Source organism: Callithrix jacchus, chromosome 17 (genome assembly GCF_049354715.1).
Source record: "Callithrix jacchus isolate 240 chromosome 17, calJac240_pri, whole genome shotgun sequence".
Taxonomy (NCBI): domain Eukaryota; kingdom Metazoa; phylum Chordata; class Mammalia; order Primates; family Cebidae; genus Callithrix; species Callithrix jacchus.
This window is the reverse complement of record NC_133518.1, coordinates 79722915-79749949: the sequence shown is the minus strand read 5'-3', so window position 1 is coordinate 79749949 and position 27035 is coordinate 79722915. Positions and strand designations below refer to the sequence as shown.

Genomic DNA, 27035 nt, shown 5'->3' with positions numbered 1-27035 from the left:
ACAGGGATAAACATTGAAACCAGTATGATTTAATGTTTAAATAATTTGGTTGGGCTCCGTGGCTCACGCCTGTTATCCCAGCACTTTGGGAGGTCAAGGCAGATGGACCACTTGAGGTCGGGGGTTTGAGACTAGCCTGACCAACGTGGTGAAACCCTGTCTCTACTAAAGATACAAAAATTAGCCAGGCTGGTGGCACGTGCCTGTAGTCCCAGCTACTCAGGAGGCAGAGGTGAGAGAATCACTTGAATCCAGGAGGCAGAGCTTGCAGTGAGCCAAGATCACGCCATTGTACTCCGGCCTGGGTGAGGGAACAAGACTCCTTCTCAAAAATAGACAAACAAACAAATAAAGTTTAAATAATTTCTTCCTCATAGATAGTATAGTGGTTAAATACTTTTAAAATAAAAAGATAGTTTAAATAATTTGTAATATGATTAAGATATTTAATGAAGCGGTTACTAAAGAAATACTTAAGTGTAAAAAGTAAATACAATTTAAAGTTAAAATATACTTTTTCTATAAAATTTGAGACGTCATAGGAGAAGGAAGAGGATGGAGAAATGAGGTAAATTGAGAAGTTTCAGCCGGACGTGGAGGCTCACGCCTGCAATCCCAGCACTTTGGGAGCCAAGGCGGGCAGATCACTTGAGGCCAGGAGTTCAAGACCAGCCTGGGCAACATGGCAAACCCTGTGTCTACCAAAAATACAAAGATTAGTCAGATGTGGTGGTGCATACCTATAGTCCCAGCTACTCAGGAGGCTGAGATGGGAGGATCGACTGAGCCCTGGAGGTCGAGGCTACAGTGAGCTATGATTGTGCCACTGAACTCCAGCCTGGGTAACAGGTGAGAACCTCAATAAATAAATAAATGTAGGTTTCATCCTGTTTCACGTATGGTTTTTATGGAAAAAATATATATTTCTTAGATGTTAGGCGTTAACAGAAATCATTATAGAACACCTTTATCAATAGAGCAGAAACTGATAAAGTGTAATATAGACAAAACATTAAATACGGCAAGGATAAAGCCAATGAGTAATCAATGGTTACAGTAAGTACTAAAAGGTTAAATTCTCCTTAAAAAAGAGAAGGCTCAGGTGGGCATTATGGCTCATGCCTGTAATCCCAGAGGTCTGAGAGGCTGAGGTGGGTGGATCACTTGAGCTGAGGCGTTCGAGACTGGCCTGAGCAACAGGTTAGACCCACATCTCTACAAAAAACACAAAAACTAGACAGGCCTGGTGGTGAATGTCTGTGGTCCCGCGTGCTCGGGAGCCTGAGGTGGGAGAATTGCTTGAGCCCAGGTGGTAGAGGCTGCAGTGAGCCATGATCATGCAGCTGCACTCCAGCCTGGGTGACAGAGTAAGACCCTTTCTCAAAATCAAACAGAGAGAGAGAGAGAGAGAGTGAGACAGAGAGAGAGAGAGAGAGAGAGAGAGAGAGAGAGAGAGAGAAGGCTCTCAGAGTGGGTAAGAAAGAAAGAAGAAAGAAAAAGAGAAAGAAAGAAAGAAAAAGAGAGAGAGAGAGAGAGAAAGAAAATCTAGCTCCACAGAACTGACTTACAGAAACATATCTGAAAAAGCATGATTTTTTGAAAGTTGAAAAGTGGTAGTGGGAAGGGCAAAAATGTAACAGAAGAATGCACAGTAAATAAAGACAAGAAAGAAAAAGGAAGCGTGGGTGGCTCTCACTACAGCGTGGTGGTCTGAACGTCTGTCTTCCTGTGCTTCTCAGCCGGCTCTCACAGCCTGAATCCTCATCAGGCCTGACGCCAGTGGGTTCTACCCTTTTCCCCAGTAAATCTGAGGACCTTGAAACATGTTTACATTTTCCAAAAACCCATTCCCTTATTCTTGTCACCTCTATCCCTCGGGCCACTAAATGACTCACTGCAGGTCTCTTGCCTCTGGACGTCTTTTCAATCCAGGCCACTTGGAGGCCTCACGACTGTCTACCCAAGCACAGCTAATGTAAGGCTGTCACGTTTAATTAGAATTGACTAAGACCTGGGGATAGTAATTATATGTTAACCAAGTTAACCAGATGGAAAGACTCTGGTTGTGATATGTCATCTATCCCCAGATGAATCGGTGAATTTTACGTAATTCCAACCAAATGTACCAGAATTTTATTTTAAGGAAATTACGATGTATTCTAAACTTGCTATGGAAGAATGCATACGTAAGAATATCTAAGACAATTTTTAAAAATCAAGGGTTACTACTCCTGACCAGAAAACAAAATGTAACATAAAGTCACAGTAACTAAGGGATTATTTCTGTCATCGGAATAGACAAATATGTCAACTGCACAGAACTGAGAGTTAAAACCAGAATAATAGATCTGTGAGGATTTAGCTTTATATCTAGCAGGGCACTATTTTCTCTTTGTTAGTACTGCAGATTCTCTGGGTTCCTGAATAATTCAGATAGGAACTGTTCTACTGGAAGAAAACCTTAAGAAATTGTATTAGTCATATGGTGTCTACTGTGACATGGGTTTTAGGCAAAATCCTGTGTATATCCACACACACATATATGTGTATATATGTTTGTATATTATATGTAACATATATCATGTATATACTTAATGTTTATATGTTATCTATACACATATTTCATTATATGTAATACCTGTATACATTATATATCTATGTAATAATATATAATGTTAATATATTATATAACTTATTCTATTAAGTGTAAACGTGTATATATATAATTACACAGCCAGACATGGTGGGCTGTGCCTGTACTTCCAGCTACTCAGCTGAGGTGGGAGAGCCCGGTGTGGGAGCACAGCCTCTAGTCCCAGCTACCCAGATACCCCGAGGCTGAGGTGGGAGGGTCAGGTGATCCACTGCACTCTTAGCCTGGGTGGCAGAGTGAGACGCTGTCTCAAAAAATGAAAACAAATCATATAAGGACCCCTCATGTATTTATCACTAGCTCCAAGAATTATCAACCCAAAGCTGGTCTCTCTCAGTCCTCAATCCCAATCCCAGACATCATATCATTTTATTCATAAATATTTCAGTGCTGCCAGGCGTGGTTGCTCACGCCTGTAATCCCAGCACTGTGAGAGGTCAAGGCACATGGTTCAAGGTCAGGAGTTCAAGACCAGCCTGGCCAACATGGTGAAACACCATCTCTACTAAAATACAAAGCTCAGCTGTGTGTGCCGGTGCATGCCTGTAATCCCAGCTACCAGGGAGGCTGAGGCAGGAGAACTGCTTGAACCCCCGGGAGGCAGAGGTTGCAGTGAGCCAAGATCATGCCATTGCACTCCAGCCTGGGAAATAGAGACTCCGTCTCACACATACACACAAAAAAGTAAATATTTCAATGTGCATCTCTAAAAGATAAGAAGACTCTCATGACAAGTTACCTGAAATGTACATATTACTAGGGAAACGGTGTTGACAAAACTCACCCTGACATGGCTTTTTATCTTGCCATGGCTTTTTTGTGGGGCTGGAGATCTTTCACAAATTTTTCAATTTCTTCTGTGGATATTATCTTATTCTGATTTCCTGCTCTTTTTGTGTCTATTTTGTTTATCTGAATTTTGCTAAAAATAGATCAATTTCATTAAATTTTCTCATTTATTTTTATGAAATGGCATCTGGCAAAAGAAACAATTTAAGATAGAGCAAGCTAATGCCAAAGGAGCCATTGCTGGCTGATTCAGGGGGGAAAGAGGGGGCACGGGAGGAACAGAGGTCCCGTGCAGATGAAAGGGGATGGACCCAGGGAAGAAGCGGAGGTGTTGCCCTTAAATCGGAGGCGACCGTCCGTCACCAGCCGCTGTGTCCGCGGGAAGACGGGTTGTGTGTTCATGCATGTAAATGGATTGACTCAGTGATTCCGGGGAGAGTGGGGAAGGGATGACACTATGAGAGGCTAAAGGAGAGAGAAGTCGTGAAATAGCTCAGACTGGAAGAAAGGAAACAGTCTAAGAAAATGTGGAGGCCTGGGAAGCCACTGGAGAGCCGTGGGCTGCAGATCCAAGGCAGGCCCCAGGTGAGCACGGCTGTGCGTTTTTGTTTTTGATGGAGTTTCGCTCTTGTTACCCAGGCTGGAGTGCAATGGCGCGATCTCGGCTCACTGCAACCTCCGCCTCCTGGGTTCAGGCAATTCTCCTGCCTCAGCCTCCTGAGTAGCTGGGATTACAGGCACGCGCCGCCATGCCCAGCTAATTTTTTGTATCTTTAGTAGAGCTGGGGTTTCACTATGTTGACCAGGATGGTCTCGATCTCTTGACCTCGTGATCCACCCGCCTCGGCCTCCCAAAGTGCTGGGATTACAGGCGTGAGCCACCGCGCCCGGCCACGGCTGTGCGTTTGACCGCAGCCTCCATCTTCTGCTCCTGCTGGCACGGAGGGCAGAGGGGAGGTGAGTTTCACCAGCATTGTGTGTGATGGGATGAGTTTAACAAAGAATGAGGAGCGGGTAGCTCCGAGTATACGGGGGAGAGTGTCGTTAGTGCCATGGGCAGGGGAAACAGTCACTAGCGCTGCGGGTGAAAAGCAGCCATGGCCTGAGCGTTGCCGGTAGGTTTGTCTCATGACAGGCTGAGTCGTGGTGGAAGGGAGACGCAGGGGAAGGGCGCGTGGCAGGGTGCTGTGCAGCCCGTTTCGGGACAGGAACCGGGGCCCACCGCCCTCGATTTCTCATGGACATGTTGGTCCCTGCCTATTAATTGTGCAGCTCTTAACCTCAGGCCTTCTCTTCATCCGGGAAAGTGGATTTGCTGTCCAAGGGTTCCCTCGCGGGAAGGATTTTCTTTCCTTTAGTCTATCTGTCTCTCTCTCCCTCTCTGGACTGATCTCACTGAGTCCCCCAGGCTGAAGTGCACTGGCATGATCTCCACTCCCTGAAACCTCCACCTCCTGGGTTCAAGGGATCCTCCCACCTCACCCTCCTGAATAGCTGGGACTACAAGGGCACGCTGCCCTGCCCGGCTAACTTTTTGTAGTTTTTGCAGAGACAGGGTTTCATCATGTTGCCCAGGCTGTCTCTTTGTCTTCTGTGCCTGGAACGCTAAAGCGGTATCCTTCCAGTTTCCTCCAGGAAGCCTTGCAGAGCAAGCCCCAAGCCAGCATTGAATTTTCCTTCCTTTAGTCAGAGGGAACTCCCCATCAGAGAAAAGCTGTGGGCTAGGAAGGGTTGGCTGTGCGTCAGGAGTAGGCGTGCTGGAAACACGGCAACTTTCTGGTACCCGTAGGGCCCGCGGTTAATGATGTGGTGACACTGGGCTCACTCATCTTTATGGCTTGGTGGCTCTTTTAACTCAGTTCATGATAAGCTGCTCATATCCCAAGGGCGTATAGTTTAAATAACAAGAAGACTATATAAAACTGTAGCAGTAATTTGCAGTTCTAGCAAAGAGGAAAGTTGGGGTTAAACTTTGTGTTTTCTTTCTTATAGAGGCTCCTGAAAAGGTATTTTTATGTGTTCTTTTTAACAAATATTGTGTACAACCTTTGAAACACCAACATTTGGATGAAAGCAGGACCCAGCTTATCTTCTGCTCGCTGTGAATTGAGCAAAGAAGCTGTAATAAAAACAAAATGAAGGGAAAAAGAGAAAAATGGCCAATGTTTGCCGGACCTCGTTGGATTTGTGAGATGACGTGTACCACATTCAGATGCGCTCCTCTGAAGTTACTAAGTGATGTGAGAAGGATGCCAAATTTGGCCAGATGTGGTGGCTCATGCCTGTAATCCCAGCACTTTGGGAAGCCGAGGCAGGAGGATCACTTGAGGTCAGGAGTTCGAGGCCGAAATATTCTTTATGTCACAGGTCAAGGAATGTTATGAAATTGCTGAAAATGTATATTCCAAATCACACCCAGGATCTGGGGGCAAAAAATTCCTAGAATATATTTAGCATTTTGTTGGGCCTACTGTGAGATGGCCACTGAGGAAACGCCATTAATCACTTCACACCCCAAAGTTCCACTCTGATCTATGGATCACATGGATTATGGGACTCCAGGGGTCCCACAGTGCTCCACAGTGCCCTGGCAAGCCAAGTGTCTCCCTTTACCTGGTGTGCTGTTACTGTGATCGGTGCCTTCAAGTCTCGTTGTGAAATGCTAGGAAGAAGACACACGGTAAGTTTCCGTACACACCATTACCATATGTGTTCTCATGAGCATTTGGACCCTCCTTTCACTCAAGGACTCTGTATTCTGATAAGTCTTAGGTCGGGCACATGGGTGACGGGTCATGATTCTCTATCATAATATCTCAAATTACAAATTTGTTTTTCAGACCTGATTTTTTTGTGTGGGTCATACAAATCAAATTGTATTTATTATCTATTTTACTAATTTTACGTTATTCTTTTTACAGATCTATTTAGTAATAGCAATTACATAATCAAATACCCCCTCTTAAACATCCCTGTGGGAGAGAACATTCTGTTAATCTCTCTGTCCCTGCTATTTTGATGACAATGTGCATCTTGTTTGTCACCATGAAGAGCTGTTGTATGATCACCTCTTCCTGGGACCCTCCCATTCCCATTGAAATGAAAAAGGCCATTCCCACTTAACATTTCCCACTGGTGTTCACGGTGTACAGACAAAACCACTCATGTGCTCTGAAGAGATGCTTATCCCTCTCTCCCAGTATATTTTTCAAGGCCCTGATAAAGGAACAGTCTTCTAGTACATATGTGAAAGGTAGTTAGGTCCTCTCAAAGTCTCTGGAGCCTTTTCTTTATATTTATGGCTTTTAAAGTGTGGCCCAGGGAACCCTGGCCATGTTTGAGATCCTTTCAGGGGCTGTGTGATCTCAAAACTATTTTCATTGTACTATGATGTACCTGCTTTTCTTTTTCTTTCATTTAAAAAATTTACAGGCCAGGTGCAGTGGCTCATGCCTGTAATCCCAGCACTTTGGGAGGCCGAGGCGGGTGGATCATGAGGTTAAAAAATCGAGACCATCCTGGTCAACATGGTGAAACCCCGTCTCTACTAAAAATACAAAAAATTAGCTGGGCATAGTGGCGCGTTCCTGTAATCCCAGCTACTCAGGAGGCTGAGGCAGGAGAATTGCCTGAACCCAGGAGGCGGAGGTTGCGGTGAGCCGAGATCGCGCCATTGCACTCCAGCCTGGGTAACAAGAGGGAAACTCCGTCTCAAAAAAAAAAAAAAAAAATTTACAATGTCTTGTAGAGATGGGATCTTGCTTTGTCGTCCAGGCTTGTCTCAAAATCCCAGGCTCAAGTGATCCTCCCACCTCAGCCTCCCAAAGTGCTGGGATTACAGGCATGAGCCACTGTGCCCAGCCCCCTGTTACTTGCTTTTCACTCATATTCTCTCATGAATGTACAGTGAAGTTTTCCAGAGACTACATGACATGTCATCTCAACAGAGGGAATGTAGAAGCAGTTGTAAGAATCCAGCTCTCTCCTAAAAATGCTACTCTGCTCGCTGATTTTACATCATTTTGGAAAATATGAGTATTTTAAAATTAAAATACATTATTGAAGCTGGAGTCACAGCAAGACGGCCAAATAGAAGCCTCCACCAATTGTTGTCCTTGCAGGAACATGAAATTCCACAACCATCTACACACACACACACACACACACACACACAACCACCTTTATAAGAATCAAAAATTATGTGAGCAATCACAGTACTTGGTTTTAGCTTCTCATCATTGAAAGAGACACTGAAAAGGACAGGAAAGACAGTCTTGAATTGCCAGTGCCGTTTCCCCCGTCCCCTAGAAGCTGTCAGGTGGCACAGAGAGAGGGTCTGTGCGCTTGGTGGGGGGTACAGTGACTGTGGGGTTTGCATTGCTACTCAGAGCTGCCAACACTGAGCAGAACTCCATCGACGATCGTGGAGGGAGCATCTAGATGAGCCCCAGCCCGAGGGAAATGACCCTTTCCTGGGATCAGAACTTGAGCTTCAGCAAGCCTTGCCACTGCGGGCCAGGTGCTGCTCTGATATTCTAATGAACCTGAGAGGCAGTCTGGCCCACTAGGACTGCGACTCCTGGGCAGGTCCTGGTGCTGTGCTGGGCTCAGAGCCAGAGGACCTGTGGGGGCACATGACCCAGTGAAACAGCAGCCACTGTGGCTGAGAGAGTGCTTGTGCCACCCCTCCCCTAGCCCCAGACAATGCCGTCGTGGCTCCAGAAGAGACCCTTTCCTTCCACTTGAGGAAAGGAGAGGGAAGAGTAGAGAGGACTTTGCCCTGCAACATGGGTACCATCATAGCCAGACTAGCACAGGCACCAGGTCATGTCGTGAGGTCTCATTCCAGGCCCTCCTCCCACACCACAGTTCTAAAGCTGTTCTGGGCTGGAAGGGAAGGACCCAGTCCTGGCAGGATTCATCACCTTCTGACCGTAGAGCCCTTAGGCTCTGAATAATCAGTGGCAATAACTAGGAAGTACTTACTGTGGGCCTTCAGTGAGACTCTGAGATGTGTTGGCATTAGGTACAAACCAGCACATTCCTAGCTGCAGTGGCTATAAAAAGAGACCCCAGCCAAGCACGGTGGCTCACACCTGTAATCCCAGCACTTTGGGAGGCCAAGGTGGGCGGATCACAAGATCAGGTGTTCCAGACCAGCCTGACCAACATGGTAAAACCCCATCTCTACTAAAAATACAAAAATTAGCAAGGCATGGCGGTGGGTGCCTGCAATCCCAGCTACTCGGGAGGCTGAGGCAGGAGAATTGCTTGAACCCTGGAGGCAGAGGTTGCAGCGAGCCAACGTTGAGCCACTGCATTCCAGCCTGGGTGGCAGAGCGAGACTCCATCTCAAAATAAATAAATAAATAAAAATAACAAAAAACAAAAATAAGAGAGACTCCTTCTGCTTGAGAAAAGCAAAGGGGAGAGTGAAGGGGACTTTGACTTGGAGTTTCAGTACCAGCTCAGCCACAGTTGGGCAGAGGAACAAGAGGGCACTTGCAGACCTGATTCCAGGCGTGGGCTCTTGGACAGTGTTTCTGGATCTACCCTGGGACAGAGAAGGGATAACTTCACTGAAGGCTGGGTCCCAGACCTGGCAGCATGCATCATAAGCGGACGGAAGGGCTCTCGTACAGGCCCTGAGTAAATGTAAGCAATTGCCAGGTAATACTCCCCACGGACCTACAGTGGTGGATACAGAGAGAAGCTCTCCTGCCTGGGAAAAGGGGAGGGAAGAGTGGGAAGGACTTTGTCCTGTGGCTCAGGCGCCCCCTCAGACGGAGTAGAATACAGCACCAGGTGGATTTGCAAGGCTCTGGCTCCCGGATGACAGTTCTAGCCTCCCCTGGACTTTGGGGAAAATTCCCACCCTGATGACGACACAGACTGGCTGGCTTCACTGACTATGGCACCCCAGGGCCTTGAGTGGACACAGGCGGTAACCAGGAAGTGACTGTAGCACCCCTGGGCCTTGAGTGGACACACACGGTAACCGGGAAGTCACTGTAGCACCCCAGGGCCTTGAGTGGACACACACGGTAACCGGGAAGTCACTGTAGCACCCCAGGGCCTTGAGTGGACACAGGCGGTAACCGGGAAGTGACTGTAGCACCCCAGGGCCTTGAGTGGACACAGGCGGTAACCGGGAAGTCACTGTAGCACCCCAGGGCCTTGAGTGGACACAGGCGGTAACCAGGAAGTGACTATAGCACCCCAGGGCCTTGAGTGGACACAGGCGGTAACCAGGAAGTGACTGTAGCACCCCTGGGCCTTGAGTGGACACACACGGTAACCGGGAAGTGACTGTAGCACCCCCGGGCCTTGAGTGGACACAGGCGGTAACCGGGAAGTGACTGTAGCACCCCAGGGCCTTGAGTGGACACAGGCGGTAACCGGGAAGTGACTGTAGCACCCCCGGGCCTTGAGTGGACACAGGCGGTAACCGGGAAGTGACTGTAGCACCCCCGGGCCTTGAGTGGACACAGGCGGTAACCGGGAAGTCACTGTAGCACCCCAGGGCCTTGAGTGGACACAGGCGGTAACCGGGAAGTCACTGTAGCACCCCAGGGCCTTGAGTGGACACAGGCGGTAACCGGGAAGTGACTGTAGCACCCCAGGGCCTTGAGTGGACACAGGCGGTAACCGGGAAGTCACTGTAGCACCCCAGGGCCTTGAGTGGACACAGGCGGTAACCGGGAAGTGACTGTAGCACCCCAGGGCCTTGAGTGGACACAGGCGGTAACCGGGAAGTGACTGTAGCACCCCAGGGCCTTGAGTGGACACAGGCGGTAACCGGGAAGTGACTGTAGCACCCCAGGGCCTTGAGTGGACACAGGCGGTAACCGGGAAGTCACTGTAGCACCCCAGGGCCTTGAGTGGACACAGGCGGTAACCGGGAAGTGACTGTAGCACCCCAGGGCCTTGAGTGGACACAGGCGGTAACCGGGAAGTGACTGTAGCACCCCCGGGCCTTGAGTGGACACAGGCGGTAACCGGGAAGTGACTGTAGCACCCCCGGGCCTTGAGTGGACACAGGCGGTAACCGGGAAGTCACTGTAGCACCCCAGGGCCTTGAGTGGACACAGGCGGTAACCGGGAAGTGACTGTAGCACCCCAGGGCCTTGAGTGGACACAGGCGGTAACCGGGAAGTGACTGTAGCACCCCAGGGCCTTGAGTGGACACAGGCGGTAACCGGGAAGTCACTGTAGCACCCCAGGGCCTTGAGTGGACACAGGCGGTAACCGGGAAGTCACTGTAGCACCCCAGGGCCTTGAGTGGACACAGGCGGTAACCGGGAAGTCACTGTAGCACCCCAGGGCCTTGAGTGGACACAGGCGGTAACCGGGAAGTGACTGTAGCACCCCAGGGCCTTGAGTGGACACAGGCGGTAACCGGGAAGTGACTGTAGCACCCCAGGGCCTTGAGTGGACACAGGCGGTAACCGGGAAGTGACTGTAGCACCCCAGGGCCTTGAGTGGACACAGGCGGTAACCGGGAAGTGACTGTAGCACCCCAGGGCCTTGAGTGGACACAGGCGGTAACCGGGAAGTGACTGTAGCACCCCAGGGCCTTGAGTGGACACAGGCGGTAACCGGGAAGTGACTGTAGCACCCCAGGGCCTTGAGTGGACACAGGCGGTAACCGGGAAGTGACTGTAGCACCCCAGGGCCTTGAGTGGACACAGGCGGTAACCGGGAAGTCACTGTAGCACCCCAGGGCCTTGAGTGGACACAGACGGTAACCGGGAAGTCACTGTAGCACCCCAGGGCCTTGAGTGGACACAGGCGGTAACCGGGAAGTCACTGTAGCACCCCAGGGCCTTGAGTGGACACAGGCGGTAACCGGGAAGTGACTGTAGCACCCCAGGGCCTTGAGTGGACACAGGCGGTAACCGGGAAGTGACTGTAGCACACTAGGGCCTTGAGTGGACACAGGCGGTAACCGGGAAGTCACTGTAGCACCCCAGGGCCTTGAGTGGACACAGACGGTAACCAGGAAGTGATTACACTGGGCTTTGGGCAAGACCCAGTGTTACGCTGGCTTCAGGTCTGACCCGGTGGAGTCCAAGTGGTGGTGGCTACAGGGTTACTTGTGTCACCCTTCCTTCAGCTCCAGGCAGCTCAGCACAGAGAGAGAGAGACTCCGTTTGCTTAGGAGAAAGTAAGAGAGAAAAAGAAGAGTCTCTACCTGGTAATCCAGAGAATTCTCCCTGATCTTACCCAAGACCACCAAGGTAGTGCCTCTATGAGTCTTCAGGAGCCACAGTGTTACGTGGTTTGACATGTCTCCTAACGCAGGAACCGTGACAGTGACCAAAAACTTAGATCACAACACCCAACTCCCTTCAATTGTCCAGAAAACCTTCCCAGAAAGGATGGAAACAAACGAGCCCAGGCTGTGAAAATCACAATAAACACCTAACTCTTCAGTGCCACACACCGACCAATATCCACAGTATCAAGACCATCCAGAAAGACGTGACTCACCAGACAAACTACGTAAGGCACCAGGGACCGATCCCAGAGAGACATGAGACCTGTCAGACAGAGCTCAAAAGAGCTGTTTGTGGAAACTCAAATAAATTCAAGATAACACAGATAAATAATTCGGAATCCCATCAGATAAACTTAACAAAGACATTGAAATGATTTTTAAAAATCATTTCAATGTCATTCCAGGCAGAAATTCTGGAATGGGAAAATGCAGCTGACACATTGAAATGCATCAGAGTCTCTTAATGCCAGAATTAACCAAGCAGAAGAAAGAACCAGTGAGCTTGAAGACAGGCTAACTGAAAATACACAGTCAGCAGGTGTGCTGGCTCATGCCTGTAATCCCAGGATTTTGGGAAGTCAAGGCAGGAAGGTCACTTGAGCCCAGTAGTTCAAAACCAGTTTGAGACCAGTAGTTGTGAGACTCTGTCTCTACAAAAAATTTAAAAATTAGCTGAGTACAGTGGTGTGCACCTGTGGTCCTAACTGCACAGAAGGCTGAGGTGGGAAGATTGCTTGATCCTGGGAGGTTGAGGCTGCAGTGAGCCTTGTTTGTACCACTGCAGTCCAGCCTGGGCAACAGAGTGAGACCCTGTCTCAAAATTCTTTTTTAATTTTTTAAAAATTAAAAAAAAAAACCACAGTCAGAGGAAAGTAAAAAAAAAGATTTCAAAAAGAATGCAGCATGCCTACACAACGGGAAAATAAATTCAAAAGGGCAATTCTAAGGGCTATTGGCCTTAAGAGAAGGTAGAGAAAGAGAGAGGGTAGAAAGTTTATTCGAAGGGTTAATAACAGAGAACTCCCCATTCCTAGAGAGAGACGTCAGTATCCAAGCACAAGAAGGTGACAGAACACCAAGCAGATTTAACCCGAAGAAGACCCCCTTAAGGCATTTAATAATCAAACTCCCAGCTGGGCACGGTGGCTCACGCCTGTAATCCCAGCACTTTGGGAGGCCGAGGCAGGTGGATCACGAGGTCAGGAGATGGAGACCATCTTGGCCAACACGGTGAAAGCCCGTCTCTACCAAAAATACAAAAAATTAGCCGGGCCTGGTGGCACATGCCTGTTGTCTCAGCTACTTGGGAAGCTGAGGCAGGAGAATCGCTTGAACCTGGGAGACGGAGGCTGCAGTGAGCCAAAATCATGCCACCACACTCCAGCCTGGGTGACAAAGCAAGACTCTGTCTCAGAAAAAAAAAAATCAAACTCCCAAAGGTCGAGGATAAAGAAATGATGCTAAAGGCAAGAGAAGACAGATGAATAATACAATAGAGTTCCAGTATGTCTGGCAGCCCACCTTTCAGTGGGAACCTCGCAAACCTGGAGAGAGTGGCATAACACATTTAAGGTGCTGAAGGAAAAAGTCTTTTATCCTAAAGCAATATAGTTGGTGAAACTATTCTTCAGATATGATGGAGAAAGAAAGACTTTCCGGCTGGCAGTGGGTGGCTCATGTCTGTAATCCCAGCATTTTGGGAAGCTGAAACAGGTGGATCACCTGAGGGCAGAAGTTCGAGACCAGCCTGGCCAACGTGGTGAAACCCCGTATCTACTAAAAATACAATATTAGCCAGGAGTGATGGCATGCCCCTGTAGTCCCAGCTACTCGAGAGGCTGAGGTGAGAGGATCGCTTGAACCCGCACAGTGGCTCACGCCTGTAATCCCAGCACTTTGGGAGCCTGAGGTGGGTGGATCACGACATCAAGAGATCGAGGCCATCCTGGTCAACATGGTGAAACCCCGTCTCTACTAAAAAAAATATAAAAAATTAGCTGGGCATGGTGGCGCATGCCTGTAATCCCAGCTACTCAGGAGGTTGAGGCAGGAGAATTGCCTGAACCCAGGAGGCGGAGGTTGCGGTGAGCCGAGATCGCGCCATTGCACTCCAGCCTGGGTAACAAGAGCGAAACTCTGTCTGAAAAAAAAAAAAAAAAAGAAAGAAAGCGGAGGTTACCGAGGTTACAGTAAGCCTAGATTATACCACTGCACTCCAGCCTGGGCAACAGAGTAAGACTCCGTTTCAACAACAGCAAAGGAAAAAAGAAAAGAAAGAGACAGACTTTCCCAGACAAACAAAAAAGTAAGGGTTACATCAACGCCAGACCTGTCCTGCCAAAAATGCTAAAGGATGTTCTTCAATCCGAGAGAAAACAACCTTCATGAGCAACAAGAAATTTCTGAAGACAAGACTTACTGGTAATAGTAAGCTCACAGAAAAACACAGAGTATTAAAATACTGTAACTGTGATGTGTGAACTACTCATATCTTGAGTAGAAAGATGAAAAGGTGAACTGATCAAAAATAACAAGATTGCACCATTGCACTCCAGCCTGAGCAACAAGAACAAAACTCCATCTCAAAAAAAAAAAAAAAAAAAGAAAGAAAGAAAAAGAAAAAATTAGCCAGGTGTGGTGGTGGGTGCCTGTAATCCCAGCTACTCCAGAGGCTGAGCTGGGAGAATCGCTTGAACCCAGGAGGCAGAAGGTACAGTGAGTCAAAATCTTGTCACTGCATTCCAGCCTGGGCAAAAGAGTGAAACTCTGTCACACACACAAAAAAAAATAAAATTAAAAAAAGAAGGAGATTTATGTTCTGTCTGCCCACATTGAGAAATGTCTAGAATGTCTATCTTTATTACAAAAGAAAACAGAATGCATACCCTCATTGGCTGAATATCCTACTCCAGGGACCGTTTCTCGATTTTCAGGAAGTTCCAGGAGGGTGGATCCTACCTTTTTTTTTTTTAATTTTTGAGACAGGGTTTTGCTATGTTGTCCAGGCTCGTCTCAAACCCCTGAGCTCGGGCAATCCTCCTGCCTCAGCCTCCCAAAGTGCAGAGATTACAATTATGAGCCACCATGGCCAGGCAATCTTACCTTTTTTGTTTGTTTGTTTAAAATCCTGGATTAATTTTATTAGTATGAACTCATTTGCCATTTAATCTAGATTATTTTAATTCTAATGCTAAGGCCATCTATTGTCTTTTCCTAGGAGTCAAACAAAATTTTAGTAACCAAAACGTGTTTTCAGTAACATTTTATGTGTATATATGTAGATAAACGACAAAGGAGCACCAAGAACCTATGTAAAATTCCATCACGCAATTTCTTTGCGAGCTGCTTGATTACAGAAAACTGTTCATCAAAAACGGGGCGGGGGGGGATTTTTTGTTGTTATTTCAGACATTCAAATCGATACAATGTATATTCTGAGTATCAACCGGAATGGTACAGGTTAAGATGCAAACCGTTTACACAACGTGGAACGTTCCCTTGCACTTCCTCAGAGCTAGGCTGCCTACATGAGACATACCTTCTATCCCTGAGAGATCAGCTAATCCAGAGGCTCATCAGCTAAATCACTTTGGTCAAAATACCTGCCAACCAAGCAGATTAATAAATTCGAAGCAGGACCCTTCCCATCATCTCTGCTACCCACTAGGAGCCTCACTTCGGAGCATCTTCTTGCAAGCTGCCGAATCGGTGACTGAGCCTCAGGTAATAAAGGCTTCTGCAGACACGCCAGTAAAGCACAAGCCGTCTTCCTTGGGCAGAACCTACGTGGGGACTTTCATTTCTGGCTGATCCAACAGCCGCGTCGGCATCTAACTGTTCACCCAAAGTTTCTTCCAGCCTTCTTCATCTTCAGATTTTGGTGTAGTCACACTACTGTCCAACTGTTGTCACCTCCAGGGACTTCCGTGCTTGTTCACATTCTGTCGAACAGTTGAAAACAGTGCCACTTGTTGCTATTGCCACTGAAGTATTGGGGAGTAACCTTCAGGGGCAGATTGGCATCCCGAAAGAAAAATATTCACACTTTGCTTCCTTTTCAACTTCTTTTTTTTTTTGAGATGGAGTCTTGCTCTGTCACCCAGGCTGGAGTGCAGTGGCACTGTCTTGGCTCTTTGCAACCTCCGCCTCCTGGGTTCAAGTGATTCTCCTGCCTCAGCCTCCCCATGTGCCAGCAAGCCCCGCTAACTTCTGTATTTTTAGTAGAGACAGGTTTCCCCATGTTGGCAAGGCTGGTCTTCAGCTCCCGACCTCAGGTGATCTGCTCGCCTTGGCATCCCAAAGTGCTGGGATTACAGGTGTGAGCCACTGTGCCCGGCCAGATTCTGCTTTTAAATTGATGTGGATTCCAGAGAGCACTGATGGAAGACTTTTTCTCTAATCATTCTGATTTTTTCCACCCATAGCCAGGCCGTGAGATCAGCCCTGCCTCAGCTATTCAGCTGTAAATGACTCCTCGTTCCACACACTCCCTGCCTCGTCTTAACCGTTTTCGCCTTTCATGTCTTCATTATCATCTCTGTGCCCTCATTCTCTGCAGATAATTTTTCTTCCTTCCTTGTTATAATAATTTAAAACAAAATTATTAAGAACTTTCTCCAACTAGTGCAAAAATAGAGCTTCATGGGGCAAAATTAATCAGCTAGAAACAGACCTAATGCATATATCAAAAAGCCAGTCTGTAATGAGGAGGGCATCACACATTCCTGAGGAAAGGGAGAATTTTAGTGCTGCGATAATTGGCTAAGTATTCTGAGGGGTAATCAAGTTATGCCCTAATTTCCCAATGTTCACCAAAATAAATTCCAGATGGATTAAATAATCTGATGTGAAAACTGAAAGAATAAAAGTAGAAAAATATGCAAATATGTACTCTCCAAATGAAAAATGCCTTTCTAAGCTTAATAATAATTTATTTGAGATGGAGCCTCACTCTGTTGCCCAGGCTGGAGTGCAGTGGTACAGTCTCAGCTCACTGCATCCTCCATCTCCTGAGCTCAAGCGATCCTCCTGCCTCAGCCTCCTGATTATAGGCTTGCCCCACTACACCAGGTTTTTTTTTTTTTTTTTTTTGTATTTTTGGTAGAGACAGGCTTTCACCATATTGCCCAGGCTGGCCTTGAACTCCTGAGCTCAAGCTATCTGCCCACCTCGGCCTCTCAAAGTGCTGGGATTAGGGGCACGAGCCACTGTGCCTGGCCAAGGACAATATTTTTAAAGCCACAGAGGAAATGTTAAACTGTAAACTGTTGACACCACCCTATCACATAGGAATTTATCATCAGACAAAAACACCTGACATGCTGGCCAAGACTGATGTATACGAATGTTCTTGCCAGGCATGGTGGCTCACACCTGTAATTACCTATAGCAGATCACCTGAGTCAGGAGTTCCGGACCAACCTAGTCAAAGTGGTGAAATTCTGTCTCTAGTAAAAATACAAATAATAGCCTGTAATCCCAGCTACCTGGGAGGCTGAGAATGGCTTGAACCCAGGAGGTTAAGGTTGCAGTGAGCTCAGATCATGCCACTGCCCTCTAGCCTGGGTGACAGAGCAAGACTCTGTCTCAAAAAAAAAAAAAAGTTCTTTTCAGTGTTAACTGTGTACCATGAAAGAGAAAAGGAAGCCAGCTTTCATTCTGGACAAGGAAAGAGCACCTCTCCCTCATCCCATCGGAGATGTTCAGGGAGCCTGACCAAATAGTTAGGCCTGAATTTGTAAGAGAAAACTCTAAACTATAATAATCTGCAGATTCTTTGAATTGCTAAAGGCAAAAGTCAGGAATGGAGACATTTATTTAGGAAAACTCTTTAATGATGTTTAGAGATAACAGACGAGGTCAGTTTCATCTAGAGGGGAGTGATTAACAGACTTCAAGTGCTGCCCCAAATCACATAGTAGGACTTACAATTTTCCCTGAAGACAAGGAAGAAAGTGGGGAACCCAAGTCTGGGTGGAAAAGGCGAGAAGGGAAAACAGAACGAGCTTCAGGCAGAGCCCTAGGTTCCTGTGGGTCTGAGGCAGCAGGCGGACATGCACGTATATACCTGTATACATACATCCATGTATATGCAAACAGTTCTTTTAAAAGAGCTATTAAGGAAATTGGAATATATGCATTTATATGTGTATAATGCATACATGTATATATATATACACATTTATATATCTATAATGTATATGTATATGTATATACACATATATACATTATATGTTATATATATAAAAAATATATATAAATGCATATATATATATTTTTTGAGACTAGGTGTTGCTATGTTGCCCAGGCTGGAGTGCAGTGGCTATCACAGGTGCCATCCCACTACTGATCAGCATGGAAGTTTTGGCCTGCTCCGTTTCCCACCTGGGCCAGTTCGCCCCTCCTTAGGCAACCTGGTGGTCCCCCGTTGCCAGGAGGTTACCACATTGATGCCGAACTTAGTATGGACACCGGATTGGCATAGTGCACTACAGCCCAGAACTCCTGGGCTCGAGCGGTCTTCCCACCTCAGCCTCCAGAGTAGCTGGGACTACAGGCATGCGCCACCGCGCCCGGAAGATATTTTATATATTACGTGTGCATATATACACATATAACTGTATACTCACATATATGATTGAAAAATATTAATTTAAATTATATGATGTACAGGCCGAGTGTGGTGGCTCACGCCTGTAATCCTAGCAGTTTGGGAGGCCGAGGTGGGCGGATCACTTAAGGTCAGGAGTTGGAGACCAGCCTGACCAACATGGTGAAACCCTGTCTCTACTAAAAAGTAACAAAAATCATCCAGGTGTGGGTGCTGGGCGCTCGTAGTCCCAACTACTCGGGAGGCTGCAGCAGGAGAATCGCTTGAACCTGGGAGGTGGAGGTGGCAGTGAGCTGAGATCGTGCCACTTCCTGGAAGTGGAATTGCTGGATTGAACAGGGGATGTGCATTTGCCATTTTCAGGAACACTGACAAATGCTCTCCCATCAGCAATGTGCAGGTGCCTGCTCCCTGACACCCTTACCGTCACCAGGTTTGATACTCCATTTTCAGTTGGTTTCTTTCTACGCTGTAACTTCTCTTATTGCCACACGTTCTGTAAAAGTATGTGTCAGAGAGTAACATGGGCTTTGGGGAATGAAGAAGGAGAAGGAAATTACTTTTAACGGTACTGTTGAAGAAGATCAGAACATGTCACCCCAAAACATGCCACTTAGACATGTTGACTGTGTTGAGCTGAAGGCAATTGAGAGACAGCTGATTTCAGGGTCAGTCCTGTTAATACCTGGATGAGAGAAACAGCAGGTGCAGGAAGGATTCCCTAACCTCCTCTTTCTACCTAAAAGGAGGGTGTAAATTTCCGGTCAGAAAGGTAACCTCCCTGCACCAGGAAAAGGAGAACATTCTTATCACTGGAGGTCGGGAATTCACGCCAACATGAATATGCAGAAACAAACCTTACTAAAATAATACATGTGGCCGGGGTGCAGCGGCTCATGCCTGTAATACCAACACTTTGGGAGGCTGAGATGGGTGGATCACTTGAGGCCAGGAATTCAAGACCAGCCTGGTCAACATGGTGAAACCCCCATCTCTACCAAAAATACAAAAATTATTCGGGAGTGGTGGCACATATGTGTAGTACCAGCTGAGGCAGAATAGGGGGAACCCGGTGGGGTAGAAGTTGCGGGGAGCCCAGATTGCGCCACTGCTCTCCAGCCTGGGTGATAGAGGGAGACTCCATCTCAACAACAGCAACAAAAATCTTCCATTAATTTTCCCTGCATATTTCCTAGTCACCTTCCTGTAATTTACTGCCCCCAGCTCAGATCTCCTTTTCCATAGCCTCTTCCTGTTTCTATAATGACTCTTTGTTAAAATGCTGTGTGAGCCCCTGGGTCTAGCCATTTATTTGAGGCTTCCTTTCTTTTCTCTGAAGGGCTCCATGTGCACATAAAATTTAGAATATTATCAAATAAAATGTGTATGCTTTTCTCCCGTTAATCTCTCTTTTGCCAACGTCACAGGCCCCAGTCACAGAACTTACGAGAACAGAGGAAAAAGGGCCCTTCTACACTGTCAAATGCGTGAGGGGAAGCAGGGTCCGATGAGACCAGCATGTGCTGGAGATAAGATAAGAAGGAAGCAAGACTTAAGGAACTTGTTGTGAGAAAAGACCAAACAATACGATTTCCCTGAAAATCCCGTCTGCTCTGGAGTTGCCAAGTCCCTGCAATGGATGCTGGAGTCATTAAGGTTGCTGTTAATGGAAAAGGACATCCCAGTAGGCCACACATTTTAAGGGCTCTTAGAGTGTTACTGTAAGGGTGAAACCCTCCCATCCAAGGGGGGAGGTGTTTGACTCTTCCAGTGTGTTCGCGAACACAGAGTGATCCTCCTGCTTCCCAGGCCTTCCAGGGTTAAGGGCAGCAACAGTCTTGAAGCTACCAGACTCCAGTTTCTGTCTCTAGGAGAATCGTTCCCTGAACTGGTGATCTGAGAGTGGCACACACTACATCGTAAAGAGGACTGGAGACCCCATGACACCATGGCCAGCTTTGCGAGCCAGAAGAGCACCATGGAAACCATCTCCTGCCTTCTGAATTTAGGTCCCTGGCTAGCAGATTCTCCCCCTTCTATTTCTTTCATTTCTTTTTTTATCTCTGGTAATGCTTTTCTTCCGTTTCCACTGTGATCTTTTTGCTGTTATCTTTTTTCCTTTATTTTATTTATTTATTTTTAGATGGAGTCTCTCTCTGTTGCCCAGGCTGGAGTGCAGTGGCACAGTCCCAGCACGGCAAACTCCAGCTACCGGGTTCAAGCAATTCTCCTGCCTCCCCTGCGGAGTGGCGGGTATTACAGGTGCGCACCACCACACCCAGCTAATTTTTTGTATTTTTAGTAGAGACGGAGTTTCACCAAGTTGGTCAGGCTGGTCTCAAACTCCTGACCTCGTCATCTGCCCTCCTCAGCCTTCCAAAGTGCTGGGATTAGAGGCGTGAGCCTCCATGCCCCACCTTTTTTTTCTTCTCAAAGTGCTGGAGAGGCGCATGCCTGCAATCCCAGCAATTTGGGAGGCCTTGGCGGGAGCATGGCTTGAGCTCCTGAGTTCAAGACCAAACTTGGCAACATGGTGAAACCCTGTGTCTCCAAAAAGTACAAAAATTAGCTGGCCATGGTGGTGCACACCCATGTCCCAGCTATTTGGGAGGCTGAGATGGAAGGATGGCTTGAGCCCAGGAGGTAGAGGTTGCAGCGAGCTGAAATCACACCACTGCACTCCAGCCTGGGGGACAGAGCCAGACCTCGCCTCAAAAAAAAAAACCAAACCAAACAAAAATTAGGAAACATCTTCTTTTGCCAAAGGTCACTATTTCTTGTACACAACGCTTTCCCAATAAATAATATTCCAATATTTTAATTGAAGATTAGAAGACTAATTGTCATGACGATTTGCAGGAAGTGGGGGCTAAAGAAAGGCTTCGTGGTTCAAAGGGCAGATTTTCACTCATTCTCCAGTGTCCCAAGCCTTTTGTTCATATTGTTTAGAAAGTATTTCCATGTTTTGCCTTGAAGGTAAATGCTACTGCGTGGAGAAACTTGCCTGGGGTGCCGAGGTCTGCTGGTATTCAAGGTGGAATCTTGTCATCCTTAACAGGCTGAGGATAAATGCTGCAGGACTCACATGTCAGTGGCTGAGTGGGGTGGCTCTGAATCCTCGGTTCATCTAAAGTTAAGTGCTTTTCTGTGTTCCAAAGAACGCTTCAGAGCTTCCGCCTAATGATGGCTCCCTTCCTTAAGTGCCCTTATGATCTCAATCTCAATTCAGTCATTTTAGTGAGATTTTAGGAGGATTTGTGGTAAATTCATATGTTCAGTTCTTCACCTTGAATCTTAAGTCTAAATTATTTGATGAGGACAATTGTAGCCATTCCCAAGTGTCTTATTTTTGTTCCCTTCTAAGTAGAAGTGGAGAGTCTGTCTTAGGGGCTACGCTGAGCACCTCTGAGGTCCTTCAGAGCCTTCAAAATAAGTATTCTTTGTTCTTTTTTTCCTTTTTCCACTCTGTTGCCCAGGTTGGAGTGCGGTGGCACGATCTCGGCTCACTGTAACCTCCGCCTTCTGGGTTCGAGTGATTCTTCTGCCTCAGCCTCCCGAGTAGCTGGGACTACAGGCACGCTCCACCACACCTGGCTAATTTTTTGCATTTTTAGTACAGACGCATTTTCACCATGTTGGCCAGGATGGTCTCGATTTTCTGACCTCGTGATCTGCCTGCCTTGGCCTCCCAAAGTGCTGGGATCACAGGCATGAGCCACTGTGCCTGGTCTTCAAGTATTTGTTCTAACTGCTCTCCAGTATTCAAGTGAATTTTCTTAATTTATTTTCCTTTTCCCTCATTTGTTTTTTCTATAATGAAATGTCATTTGCAGCCACGTGGATGGAACTGAAGGCCATTATCTTGTGTGAAATAAGCCGGGCACCAAAAGACAAATACTGCATGTGCTCCCTTGTATGTGGAAGCTCAAACACTGGCCGCATGGTGATACGAAGTGAAAGGTAAATGTCAGAGGCTGGGAAGGGTGAGTGGGAGGAGGGGGTAGTGGAGTAACGTGTACTGAAGTATAATCAACAACAGTACAGTAAGACGGAAGGAAGAAATTCACCGTTTGATAGCAGAGCAGGGTAACAATCCTCAACAGAAAGGTATTGAACTTGAGTGACAGACACCTACATTCCCTGGCCTGATCACTATGAATTATATACCTGTAACAAGATGTCACATCTACCCCATGAACTTGTAGAAATGAAACTATTTTAAAATAAACGTGATCAAACTTCCCCCCCTCCTTTTTAGGCGCCTTTAGAACTTGAGGGTAAAGCATATTTCAGACAATAAACTTTTTTAGGTACGGTGGTTCATGCCTGTAATTCCAGCACTTGGGGAGGCAGAGATGGTAGGATTGCTTAAGACCAGTTTGGGCAACACAGTGAGACCCGATCTACACACACACACGCACACACACACACACACACACACACCATCTCCACACACACCCCCCCCCATATCCACACACACACACACACACACCATCTCCACACACACACACCCCATCTCCACACACACACACCATCTCCACACACACACACACCCCATCTCCACACACACACACCATCTCCACACACACACACACCCCATCTCCACACACACACACCATCTCCACACACACACACCCCATCTCCACACACACACACCCCATCTCCACACACACCATCTCCACACACACACACCGCATCTCCACACACACACACCCCATCTCCACACACACACACCATCTCCACACACACACACACCCCATCTCCACACACACACACCCCATCTCCACACACACCATCTCCACACACACACACCCCATCTCCACACACACACCCCCCATCTCCACACACACACCCCCCATCTCCACACACACACACCCCATCTCCACACACACACACCCCATCTCCACACACACACACCATCTCCACACACACACCCCATCTCCACACACACCCCATCTCCACACACACACCATCTCCACACACACACCCCATCTGCACACACACATCATCTCCACACACACACACACCATCTTCACAGACACACACACACCCCATCTCCACACACACACACCACATCATCTCCACACACACACACACACACACCCCATCTCCACACACACACACCCCATCTCCACACACACACACACAATCTCCACACACACCCCATCTACACACACACGCACCCCATCTCCACACGCACACACCCCATCTACACACACACCCATCTACACACACACACATCTACACACACACAATCTCCACACACACACACCATCTCCACACACACACAACCCATCTGTACACACACACACATCTACACACACACACACACAATCTTCACAGACACACACACCCCATCTCCACACACACACAACACACCATCTCCACACACACACACCCCATCTCCACACACACACCCCATCTCCACACACACACCCCATCTCCACACACACATACCATCTTCACACACACACACACCCCATCTCCACACACACACCCCATCTCCACACACACAACCATCTTCACACACACACACCCCATCTCCACACACACCATCTCCACACACACACACCCCATCTCCACACACATACACACACACACACACCCCCCCCATCTACACACACACAGACTTAGCCAAGCATGGTAGTGTGCATCTGTAGTCCTTGCTACTAGGGTGGCTGATATGGGAGAATCCCTTGAGCCCAGGAGTTTGAGGCTACAGTGAGCTATTATGACGCCTCTGCACTGCAGCACAGGCAACAGAGGGAGACCCTGTCTCTAAAAAATAAATTTAGGCCTGGTGCGGTGGCTCACACCTGTAATCCCAGCACTTTGAGAGGCCAAGGCGGTGGATCACCTGAAGTCAGGAGTTCAACACCAGCCTAGTCAACATGACAAAACCCTGTCTCTACTAAAAAATACAAAAATTAGCTGGGCGTGGTGGCAGATACCTGTAATCCCAGCTACTTGGGAGGCTGAGGCAGGAGAATTGTTTGAACCCTGGAGGCAGAGGTTGTGGTGACCCGAGATCGCACCATTGCACTCCAGCCTGGGGAGACTCCGTCTCCAAAAAAAAAAAAAAAAAAGAAGTTTAAAAATGAATTTTTTTTTTGCTGACTTTAAATGCATTATTATTATTATTCATATACATTTTATAGGAAGAAAATATTTTTTTCTCCCCTACAATATTTAATGCAATTCTTTGCCTAAGAAAGGGAGTTTCTTTTTTTTTTTGAGACTGAGTCTTGCTCTGTCAGCAAGCTGGAGTGCAGTGGCACGATCTCTGCTCACTTCAACCTCTACTTCCCAGGTTCAAGTGATAGTAGCAGAGATTACAGCTGTGTGCCACCACGCCTGGCTAATTTTTGTATTTTTAGTAGAAATGGGCTTTCACCACGTTGGCCAGGCCAGTCTTGAACTCCTGACCTCAGGTGATCTGCCTGCCTCGGCCTCCCAGAGTGCTGGGATTACAGGCATGAGCCACCGTGCTTGGCCTTAAAAAAGGAAGTAGCTATGTGCTTGAATGAAGAGTTTTTTCTTTTTTTGAGATGGGGTCTCACTCTGTCACCCTGACTGGAGTGCAGTGGTGCGATCATAGCTCACTGCAGCCTTAATTCCCTAGGCTTAGGTGATCCTTTCACCTCAGCCTCCCAAAGTGCTGGGATTACAGGTGTGAGCCACTGGACCCAGGAAGAGTTTCTTTATGATCATCTAGAAGTGAGGAAGACGAGACGTTAGTTGTTTCTGAGAGGAAGAATTTGCCTGAATAACTCAGTATTGATATTCTCCATGTCAGATTCACTCTTAGCAATTATAATGAGAGTGAACATCTAAAATTGAGATGAAAGCAAAGGTCATTCTAAAGCACTTGGGAATTTAAGCAAAATTCAAAACGTGGCATTTCAGCTCTCAGTACTACTTAAGAATCTAAACAGCACTCAACTCTTTTATGCTTTTTGAAATTGAACTAATGTCTCTCAAGGTCTAATCTTTGGACCTGTAGTCGTTACTGAGTAGGGTCCATGCTTTCTCTAGTTTGCCTTTTGTGATACTGTCTTAAAATTATCTCCAGCAGGAGCCCTTAAGCTTTTCTGAGTCATTGGCCCCTTAGAGAATCTAACCAAACCCACAGACCCCCCCAGCCAGGAAAAATGAACATGCATACGAAAACTGACTGTCTTTGCAGGTTCATGTATTGCCCAGAAGTGTTGCCAGAAAGGGGTCCTGATCCACATCCCAAAAGAGGGTTCTTGGATCTCAAGCAAGAAAGAATTTGAGGTGAATCCATAAAGAGAAAGCAAGCTTATGAAGAAAGTAAAGGAATAAAAGAATGGCTACTCCATAGACAGAGCAGCAGCTTTGGCTCCTGGACTGATAATTGTTATAGTTCTTTCTTTTTTTTCTTTTTTGTTTGAGGCAGAGTCTCACTCTGTCACCCAGGCTGGAGTGCAGTGGTGTCATCTCAGCTCACTGCAACCTCTGCCCCCCTCATACCCCATCCAGGTTCAAGCAGTTGTCCCACCTCAGCCTTCTGAGTAGCTGTGATTACAGGTGCATGCCACGGTGCCCGGCTAATTTTTCTATTCTTAGTAGAGACAGGGTTTCACCATGTTGGCCAGGCTGGTCTTGAACTCCTGATCTGAAGTGATCTGCCCACCTTGGCTTCCCAAAATGCTGGGATTACAGGCATGAGCCACCATGCCTGGCCTATTTCTTGATTATATGCCAAACAAGGGGTGGATTATTTATGAGTTTTCCATGAAAGGAGTGGGCAATTCCCAGAACTGAGAATTCCTCCCACTTCTAGACCATCTAGGGTAAATTCCTGATGTTGCCAGGGCATTTGTAAACTGTCATGGCACTAGTGGGAGTGTCTTTTATCATACTAATGCATTTAATTAGCATATAATGAGCAGTGAGGATGATCAGGGGTCACTTTCGTCACCATCTTGGTTTTGGTGGGTTTTGTCCGACTTCTTTACTGCAAACTTTTATCAGCAAGGTCTTTGTGACCTGTAGCCGTGCTGACCTCCTGTCTCATCCGGTGACTAAGAATGCCTAACTTCCTGGGAATGCAACTCAGTAGGTCTCAGTCTTATTTTACCCAGCCCGTATCCAAGATGGAGTCACTCTGATTCGCATGCCTCTGACAGAAGCATCTGAGGAACTTAGGCTAAGAAGACCTAGGATTTGATATTGCCTCTGACATTAACTTTTAGGTTATCAAAACTCAGAATAAACAAAATACTTTCGCGTTTTAATCTTCATTAATTTGGAGGTAGTCCATGAGGAAATGTTTTCCACACAAAAGCTGTTAAATACATAGAACTGACAATAATGGATAACTGCAAGATTCTTGAGAAGGCAGGAAGGATTAGAAGTAAAAGGAGATTTGATTTACCTGAGATCAAAACAGTTTTTCTAGATAGTTTGTCGGAAATAGATGCTCGGTGCCGCAAAGAAAAAACTAGCCCTGAGACAAAGGATCTTTCAGCAACGCAATTTTTACTTCCTGGACTGCAGGAAGGGCACCCTCACCAGCCGTAGTGCCACGAGAGTACGATGAACAAAGGAAAAACAGACAAATGTATCCCTTGCGCGTTTGGGGCCGTCCTTACTTCTGTGTCTGATCTCCATTGGCTGGAGCCAGACCTCACAATCTAAACTAAAACCCGATTGGCTAACAACTTAAAACTTTTCTG

At 47.0% G+C, this 27035-nt stretch overlaps 1 long non-coding RNA gene and 1 pseudogene across 1 annotated transcript; one reads left to right on the top strand and one right to left on the bottom strand.

Annotated features, from left to right (window-relative positions):
- Nucleotides 1-15052: 15052 nt before the first annotated feature.
- Nucleotides 15053-17411, bottom strand: LOC118148826 (gem-associated protein 2 pseudogene; annotated as a pseudogene).
- Nucleotides 17412-21314: 3903 nt separating this feature from the next.
- Nucleotides 21315-26594, top strand: LOC144579978 (uncharacterized). Its single transcript, XR_013528779.1, has 2 exons — nt 21315-22293; nt 25520-26594. It is a non-coding gene; the product is annotated as an uncharacterized LOC144579978 (long non-coding RNA).
- Nucleotides 26595-27035: the final 441 nt, after the last annotated feature.